Source organism: Pinus tabuliformis, chromosome J, assembly GCF_031772625.1.
Source record: "Pinus tabuliformis cultivar Carrire ecotype Pingquan chromosome J, CPIR1, whole genome shotgun sequence".
NCBI classification, from domain to species: Eukaryota; Viridiplantae; Streptophyta; class Pinopsida; order Pinales; family Pinaceae; genus Pinus; species Pinus tabuliformis.
The window spans coordinates 625,033,930-625,043,761 of NC_142295.1; positions in this window are offsets into that span (position 1 = coordinate 625,033,930).

The window sequence follows — 9,832 nt, forward strand, 5'->3', positions numbered from 1 at the left end:
CCAATGTTATCTGGCCTCACGGCCAAGAGGAATTAGATCTCTTCTTTGATCATCTCAACAATCAATCCTCGGCCATTAAGTTCACTAAAGAGCAGGAAGTTGATGGATGCCTCCCTTTCCTTGATATTCTGATTTCTAAGAATAGTGATGGTTCCCTCTCCCACCAAGTTTTTCGAAAGAAAACGCATACGGAGCAGTATCTTCATGCCAGTTCCCACCATTTCCCAGCTCAGAAGATGGGGGTTCTCAATACCCTTGCTACTTAAGCCCTAAGGATCTCGGATAAAAAGAGTTTTGAGAAAGAAAAATCCCATCTCCTTGATGTCTTTGTTGAGAATGGTTATAGTAGATACATGGGACAGAAGGCTTTGCTAAAAGCCACCAAGAATTCTCTTGCTAAAAGGGAACGGAAGGAGCGGATTCCAGGTGTCCATCTTCCATTTGTTCAAGGGACCACTGATAATATTGCAAGAATTCTCAAGAGGCATAGTGTCCCTGTAACCTTTAGGCCCCTTAACACCATTCGTATGTCCCTCAGATCAGCAAAGGATCCTATCGACCCTAAAGATATGAAAGGGGTATATATTATCCCTTGTTCCTGTGGGACCCATATATTGGTGAGACGGGTCGCTCCATCAATCAAAGGATTAGTGAACACGCAGCTGACCTTAAACATAGGAGATCAAAGTCTTCTGCTTTGGCTGAGCATGCAGAAAAAACCAATCATCATTTTTGTATTGAGGAAGCTAGTGTCATTGCTAGAGTTCCGCAGTTCCATCATCGGAAATTTAGGGAAGCTCTTGAGATTGAAAAGAGGCCGAGCAATCTCAATAGAGAGGATGGTTGGAAAATCAATAGGTGTTGGGTCCCTGCCCTCTCTTCCTAGTCGCTTTATTCTGTTCTGCCTCTCCCCCTCCATCGTTTTTAATCTGTTATTTGATTGCATTATTTCATCTGAGTTATAACTTTTTATTCTGTCCCCCCCCCCATTATTATTATTATAATTATTATTATTATTATTATTTTTTATATGTTTAGACTAACCTAAGTACCCACGGGGATTTGAACTGGTGACCTATCGCAAGGAGTTCCTTAACAGTGCACTCATTCACCGTCAATCCAAAGCCCTGTGGGCATTATTATTATTATTATTATTTATTTTTATTTTTATTTTTATTTTTATTTTTATTTATTTATTTATTTATTTATTATTATTATTATTATTATTATTATTATTATTATTTTTTATTTTTTATAGATTTTTTGTTTATTATTTATTTTATTATTATTATTATTATATTTTAAGTATATTTTCTAATATTTATTTATTTAGTTATTTAACTTTTATTTTTATTTATTTATTTATTTTTATTTTTTTGTATTTTTATTTTATTATTATTATTATTATTATTATTTTATTTTTTTAAGTAAGCTTAACATCCTTTTTTATAATTCTTTATATACACATATAATCTTATTAGTTAGTTATAACTCTATAAATAGTTAGTTGCCTTATTATTATTATAATTATTTTTCTAACTAACTATTAAATTAACATCCAATTAAATTTTAATTAATTTATACATATAATCTATTTATTTAGTGGTAATGTCCCTTATTTTAATTATTATTGACCCTGGTCTCTAGTCAAATTTAGCCGTTGATCTTTTTTAGCCGTTGGAAGCTCTACTCAAGCTATTTAACATGCAAAGCTAGTTCTGATTCTTCAACTTGTCCCGACGATGAACCACACTAGTTGGTTCGAAACGCATCGACAAATGGCAGATCTTGTGATTTACGCGGAAAATATCTCGTAAACCTGATATGGATCATAGAAACCTCAATTCAATAAAGGATAAACAGGCTAAAAGCTAAGTTAAAGAGAGCCTTGAGGGCCAAAAAGGAACAAGATAAACTTAAAATTTTGGCTGAAGCTTCATTAGCTCAGCAAAGCAGTTAGTAAGCTTGCCTCTTGCCAAATTTGAAGAAATTTTGAGAATTTTTTGTCATCTCACAATTTTGTAATTAAAAACATTGGAATTTTCAGCCGATGCGCAGCTCCACCGGCGCTGTGCATTGAGTTGGCTTAATATTGTGCAAAATAGCTTGCATTTTTGGATTCCTTATGGAAAAACAATGAAACCCAAAAAGTTTCATAAAATTTGGATGAGATCTGGGTCACCTAAAGGGCAAAAAGCACCTTAAAAAATGCCCTCTCTGCGACTTTTTGGACCCACAGGAACTAGTCTTGGGAGAAATGATTTTTGAAGGATCAAATCAACTCCAAATCAAAAAATTCAAAGTGTTCTAGAAACTAGACAGGCAGAGCTTTCCAAAAAGCTATCTTGGGCCTCATTTGGTGAAGTGGAAGGCCTCAAAATTCAGCCTTGAAGTGGCGTTGCGCATCAGGCAAATGTTTGCCAATTTTGCCTAAAAGCTCAGAATTTCACCCAGTTTAACTAGCAGTTGACTTTTTCTCTTCTCCTTAGTAAATTTGTAATGGTTAATGATGTAATATGATGTGAATATGATGAAAAATGACTTGAGAGAGTAGATACATAAGTTATAGGTGGTTTGAGCTTGAATGAATCAGTTTCCATAGTTTTAGAGGCAAGCTGTTCCACTGCCTATTTTCTAGTTCCTAGTTTAGATGTTGTTGAAACAGCTCCTTGACTCATGGATTCGACCCCTGATGGCTAGCATAGGTGGTTTGATGCCTATATTGTGTACTTTCTTATTCATTTGTAAAGGTTGGACTCTTGTGGATGCTTTGAGCTTTATTGTAAATCACTTCTGCAGTTTGGTAAGGAAATGAACCAGGGTTTTGCAACATTTTGTGGGATTCTTGTGGTAATGTGTCTTAACGTTGTTTATTCCTTAGTTATTTAGTGTTTCTCTTATGTGTATATGTGCCATCATCTATTTCTTTCTTCATAACTAAATGAATCAAGAGAATTAGGTGGAATCCATTGATATTCAGTGCTCTGCCTTGAGGATACATTTAGTTTTTAATGTTTTCTACTGTTTGAAGAGGACTCATAAAATTTGCATGCCCTCTCCAAATCCTCACTAGTCTTTATACTTACCATCACACCCAATTGAAAGTGCCAAAACACCTACCTATCTCACCCCACAGAACCTCCTGCAAATCTGAGTTGATTTCCCGGACCCAAAGCCGCCTTCCTCATTTGATCTAGCAACCAACCATCAAAATCAATCAAAATCCTCTAACCTAATATACCTAGCCTAAAATCAACATTTATTTTCAGTCATATCAAGCCCTAGTTTCCATATTTTAACTGAGATTAACAAGGAGAGAGCCCTCTCCCGACCTGGTAGGGCTAGCTATCAGGTTAAGCATGGTTTGACGTTACCCTAGACCTACCTTTCTTCAGCCTGAGGTAGATTTAGGCACTAACAGATGTCTCTGTTTTTAGAAAAGGAATTCCCATTTCAGCTCTTAAAAGTAAGTGGAGGAACATGCTTTTGATATTACATAAATTTATCACCTGTGAAAGGAGGTTCGGTTGCATGTATGTCTACCATATCTGTTTACTGATGAATTTCCTAGAAAACGGAGAAATCAATCTTCTTTTCTTCCTACTAAATATTTTAAGAAGGATGGTCTCAAATGTGCAAAAGAAAATAGAGTTTATAGATACAACCATGTATCATCATGAGTTGATAAAGGTATTGATTGAGTTTCATTTAAAAGGCATAGGAGATACCTGGGAGAATTTCCTCATTAGAAACCATGTCCAAGAAGCACCAGAGTCACCTAAAGAAGATAATGTTAGAAGAAGCAGAAGAAAGAAGACTGGTATAACTATTAAAGATAGACCTGAGTCTTCATTATAGAAAGATGATGAAAAATTAATCTCTGAATAACTGACAGAAATTAGAAATAAAATCAGGGCAAGAGGAAAAATAAGAAAGGAGAAAAAGGTCACAGAGGAGGAGAATATAAGTTATCCACAACCTAGAAGAAGCTCTAGACTTCGAGGTTTGGTAAAGAAAACATTGTCAAAAGGGACAAAGTTTATAAACTTAGACGAAGAAACCCAAAAAACGATGTCCTATTAACATTCCTTCTGCACGCAGTCCTCAAAATTCTCCTGATCATCATTTTGAAGGTAGACCAAGCAGAAGATCTCCAGGCATAGACCCAGTGCAACAACAAATATATGATTATATAGAATCCATGGAGAATAGAAGTGCTTCAATGAACCCAGAATCTTCTATCAATCCACAAGAACCTCTATTTGACTCTCTCAAACAGGAAATGTATGAATTAGAGATATTGAACACACATATCAAACAAGAGAATGAAACCTTGAAGGAACAAAATAAATTGGACAAGGCAATTCATGATAATACCATTCTGCATCTAGGACTGTGGTATAAGAAAAACATGAAGTTGAAAAGAAAGAATAAGATTATGAACATAACAATCATTAACCTCAAGTACAGGCTTCTTATGAGAAAACCCAAAATGACAGTCACTTCAAAAAAGAGCAAAAGAAGAAAATTGGATGTACTAGAAAAGGTGTCTGAGCAACTTCATTAGAGAAGAAGAACTCACTTTTTTGACAAATTTCATGAGGACATGCAATGATTTTGCAGTGGGGGTATGTTAAACCTCAGAATTACCTTCCCATTAACATTTGTTCTCACCTTTTTCTCTCATTTTCTCATAAGACTAGAGATCCAATCAATGATAAATGCTAGGTTTTGTCTTAGGAAAGCATTAAAATGATCACCGTGTTATATTTCATGTTCTTGCTATTTTAATAGATTTTTGCAAATTAGCTACATAACATAGCCTATTCTGCAGCTAACTGTGGATTCCGTAGCTACTCTCATGGTTTGGCAGGTTACAAGTGTCAAATGAAGAACTGGGCCACATGGGCATTTCCAGAATCATCTCCACATGGATTATATCCTATTCACTCAGTCGAGATTGACAAAAAAGCGTGCCTGAAGTCATGGTCAAAGATGGAGTCAAATATGTTATCTAGAAGTAGTAGGAACCTTGATCTGATCTTTCGTATCTAATCAAGAGTAACAGTTCTTTTGAAGAGTTAATTCAAATTAAGCCACCTGTAGCTAATCAGAAGTTAAACAATCCTATTACAATTCGAATTAAGCCACCTGTAGCTGATCAGAAGTTAAACAATCCTATTAAAATACGAATTAAGCCACTTGTAGCAAGTTTTTCTCATCAATGGTCATGTTAGATTTAATTCGAATTAGCCACCTGTAGCAAGTTTTTCTCTTAAAACAGTTATGTTATTTTCCTATAAATATCGGTTGCATGAAACCGAGAAGTAGTTAGAAGCTAGAAGGAATTACATGTTTTTTGCTGATATTTGTATTCAGACTTCGTTTTGTTCATAATACAAACTTCGTTTTTTCAATGGTGGTTTAAAGTGCATTTTTAACTAGCTAGCATTCAGCCACATCAGTTGCAGAGGGCCCCTGCATTGAAGGAGGTTTTTCACTTGTTGTTTTCAGTTTAATTTCTATTACTCTGTTTTCCACAAGTCTATTTTCTCTAATTTAGAATGATGTTTCATTTTAGTTTGTTACCAATAGTGTAAGGATAAAATCACAACTATGCAGCCTTGTTCTTTTGAGATATTTTTATGGAAAAAAGATTGAATGAATATTGAAGTAATAAGAATACACAGTTGCTTAGTATTCTTACTGTTTTGTTACTCATTTTCTTAGCATAGAGTTGTCAATTTGCTGTATTAATAGATGTTCTCAAAACCATTTCAAAATGATGATGATTCTAACTTAAATGGTTAAATATCTAATTCATGCAGTGATTGCATTTACTCAGTGCATTTTTAGTTTTACATGATTTTACCTTTTCTTTTTTGCTTTCAGGTCCTTACTTAGTTGCATCACTGACATTCCAAATAATCATTTCAAGGAGATTGATTCTATCATATTCCAAAATTGACTGGTTGAATGTTTAAATGAATGCAATTACTAAGTTACTTTCTGCATCAATATCATTTATGGTTTTAAGAATTAGGTCCATGGATTAGGACTAATGGTAAGATAAGATAGACGCTCTATTTTCTTATTAGGTTCTAACTAGTTAACAGTTCTTGGTCCATTTTTAGGAGATTATACTAACTTAGGAACATTTCCTTTCCTTTAAAATTCATTAGATCCATTTAAATCTCTCATAGATTGTATATTATTAGACATCAAAGAATATAAATCCCCAAAACAAACACAAAAATACAAAACAACGAAGTAAGAGAAAAGTTAACTAAGCACATATAGTGCATCACACTTCATCAGTCTACAAACCTTGGTTGATAATTCATGCAAGCAATTTAGGACACTAAACTGACTAAACAAAAATCCACACTTATTGATATTTACTAACAAATAGTGCTTCTTTGGTGTCTCCAGAACTTGTGTCAAATGTGAGATGTGCTCCTCTTAAGTAGCAATATATACCACTATATCATCCAAATAGACAATAATAAATGAACCTATAAAAGGGCGTAGTATATCATTCATTAACCTCATGAATGTAGCTGGTGCATTGCATATACCAAATGACATGACTACCCACTTATACAAACGTTGCTTTGTTTTGAAGGTATTTTTATAGGTATCTTCTTCTCAGACTTGAACCTAGTGATAACCATACTGCTAGCTTGGTTAATTATTTCACTTTTTGCAACTAATCCAAGAGATCATCTATTTTGGGTAGCGGGTAGCTGTTCTTGAGCATAATTTTGTTCAACATCTGCCAAGTCCCATCCTTCTTTGGCACAACGATGATGGGTGACCCACATGGTGATGTAATCGGTCGAATGACTCCTTGTTCCAGTAATGGTTGCAACTATATCTTCACCTCACTTGCTTCTATAGTCAAGTACCTATACAACCTATTTTTTGGTAATGGGGAGTCTGGTAATAGCTAGATCTTGTGCTCCACTTACCTCTTGGGTGGTAGCCCTTTAGGCTCCTAGAACACATCCCTATCTGCATGTAGAAATTATTCTAGTTGCTATTTTTGTTTCTTAGTACATGCCTTTGCTAATGCCTTTCCTTTTACTGGCTCTTCTACAAATTGATTTTCTCTTAAAAACAGTAAAACAAACTTCCAGTTAGAACTGATTTTGGCTTGGCTGACACTTTCAAGTGATTTTTTTACTTTCCTTTATATGTGTTGATGGTGAACGATTTTCCATCCTTAACAAGCTAGTATTGTTTGGATCTTTGCATGAATATATCATCTTGTATGTACATGTAGGTACTTCCAAAAACCACTCCACATATATGAAGGGGAACCACATCTAGTTCTATTTTATCAATAAAATCAGCACTGATAGAAAATCTAATTGTGCATTATTTTGTTACCTTTAACTTTGCATCCTTATTTACCCATCCTAATGGATATGGGTTTCAATGATCATGAAATTCCTATCCCAATTTGCTGACCAAATCTGCTACAGTTATATTCTCTATGAGCCCGAGTCAAATATAGCATCAATCTTGATCTTCTTGACCTATATCTTTATGTGGAAGAGTTTGGCCATTTATTTCTCTTCATGTTGTTGAAGGCTATTAACATTCACCTCCTTATCCACTAACATACAAATGGTCTTCTCATCCACATCTAAGTTGCTTTAAACCTGGTTGCTTGAATTAGTGGCCATGAGATTCTTCTTCTTATTATCATTCTTTTTTTCTTCGGATTAAGATCTGGATGCAACTTCCAACACTTCTCCTCGGTATGACCATAAATTTTGTAGTGATTGGATTGATTGTTGGGATCCTTACACTTATGTGTTGTGGCTTCTGTCTTTTTATTTCCCCCCCTTTCCACTTCTTCTTCCCCTCCTTAGAAGAATATTGTTTCTCATTCTACGTTGATCCACTTGATTTCCCTTTCTTCAGACCTATGTTCTCCATGTACTTTATCTGTACACAAGCCTTGTCCACCAATCTAGGAATGGACAACATCACTTGCTTCCGCAAATGGATATGTAGGCCCCCCAGATACTTGAAGAGTACATCTGGGTTCTTTGGGGAGATACCCAACATTACGTCCTTTTTTTTGAACTATGTCGTGTACTCTAATACACTCTTCCATTGCTTTTTCCTAAAGTAGTGCTGCCAGATCCACTAGTCCTCTACATACCTAATAGGGTTAAATTGTGAATTTGTGATGGTTTTAAAATCCTCCCACTTCATCACTGAAGGATATCCCTTCAACCTCAAGGTCTCCATGTGGCTTCTCCACTAGGTTAGGGCATGTCCCTCTAATTTCAATCCCACAAATGAAATCTTTTCTTCTTCCTGTATATGATGAACACTAAAATAGGATTTTAATTGTTGAAATTAGTGACTTAGCTTTAGAGTGTCGATATCACCTTGGTAGAACTTGATATTTACCTTCGCTTCCATTTTGAAAAAGGACTATGAATGGTTCATGGTATTCGAACTGGGTTGATGTCTTTCAGGTCCTTTCTTCAGTTCATCCTTTATTTCTTCCTAATCTCCCGATCTCTCTGATCCGAATTGGATCCTAGAAACTCTCTAAGTTTTCATGACTATTTTAAATTATGCTAAAAGATTCAAGTCTTAGAAAAGATCGAAGCTATCAAATGGAATCCTCATAACAATTGCAGTTGTGGCTAGAGTAGAGCAACGAGGACCCTCGGTCAAGCGTGCAGACCGTTGGCCCATGGTAAAGCGCAATGGCACAAAACTGGCAAAACCAGAGGCTAATTCGGAAAACAGAGGTGGATTCTGATACGCGATAAGCACTAATCGCATATCACAGGGTGTCCCCCTCAGTGAAGGAAAGCCCCAAAGTGCCCAGACCCGAAATCGCTATAAAATTCAGAAAAGTAACTGTTTCGGTTCCGTAGCGCAGGATTCCCCAAAACTGGCAGGATATCGGAAGGCTTCGAGGCGGTAAGCAGTTTTGACTGAGTCCTGCCCGATGCCACACATCGAGCGACACGCGTCCGGCAGAAGAGAGAGAAAACCGCCCGTTTCGGATGGGTAAACTTCGTGCGACTTGTCCGCCCAATATGAAGGATGACTGTAGGATCTGGGGGGTCCAGATCGACGGCGGAGATGCGTTCAATGACTGACCAGATTTGACAGGTCAAAAAGCAAGATGACAAGGGATTTGAAGTCTGATGTGGATGATGAGTTGGAAAACGATTCATGATCGCGGGCGATCTTGAGGCAAACATATTTAATAGCCATTCGAATATGATTCAGGGAATCTGACACCCAGTTCGTTAGTAAACAGGTGGCCACCTCCCTGCAAGGCATTACCCAGTGATGATGATGCAGAGCAGAGGAATTCAAACAGACAGAGGAAAGGAAACCAGAAGGCCGGGAAGTAGAAACGAGCAGTCAAAGAATAGACTGGCTTTAAATCCATGAACTGACAGAAGCAGAACACATAAGCAGACAGCGAAGAGACGCAGAAAGATAATAGCAGATAACAAAGAGTAGAAGCCTAGCTGACCTGAAGGCAGCATCGATCCAGACAAATCTAGAGAGAGTCAGAGAGTCTGTGTACTCCATTGAAGGCTTGAGAGGTTCAAGAAAACTCCTCGGCATAGGCCTGTCATACTACTGTGACCCTCAGAGGTCGAGTCTGTGCACTCCATTCCTACTGACTCCATTATGTTTTCTCTGATTGCCTCAGTGTCTATGTATTTTAGCAATCTTATCGATCTGTTGCATAAGTAACATAGGCACATCCATGCACATGAGTCTATAATACCTTTCATTCTTTGTCCTAGATAAATTCCAGATCAAGTGGTATTAGAGC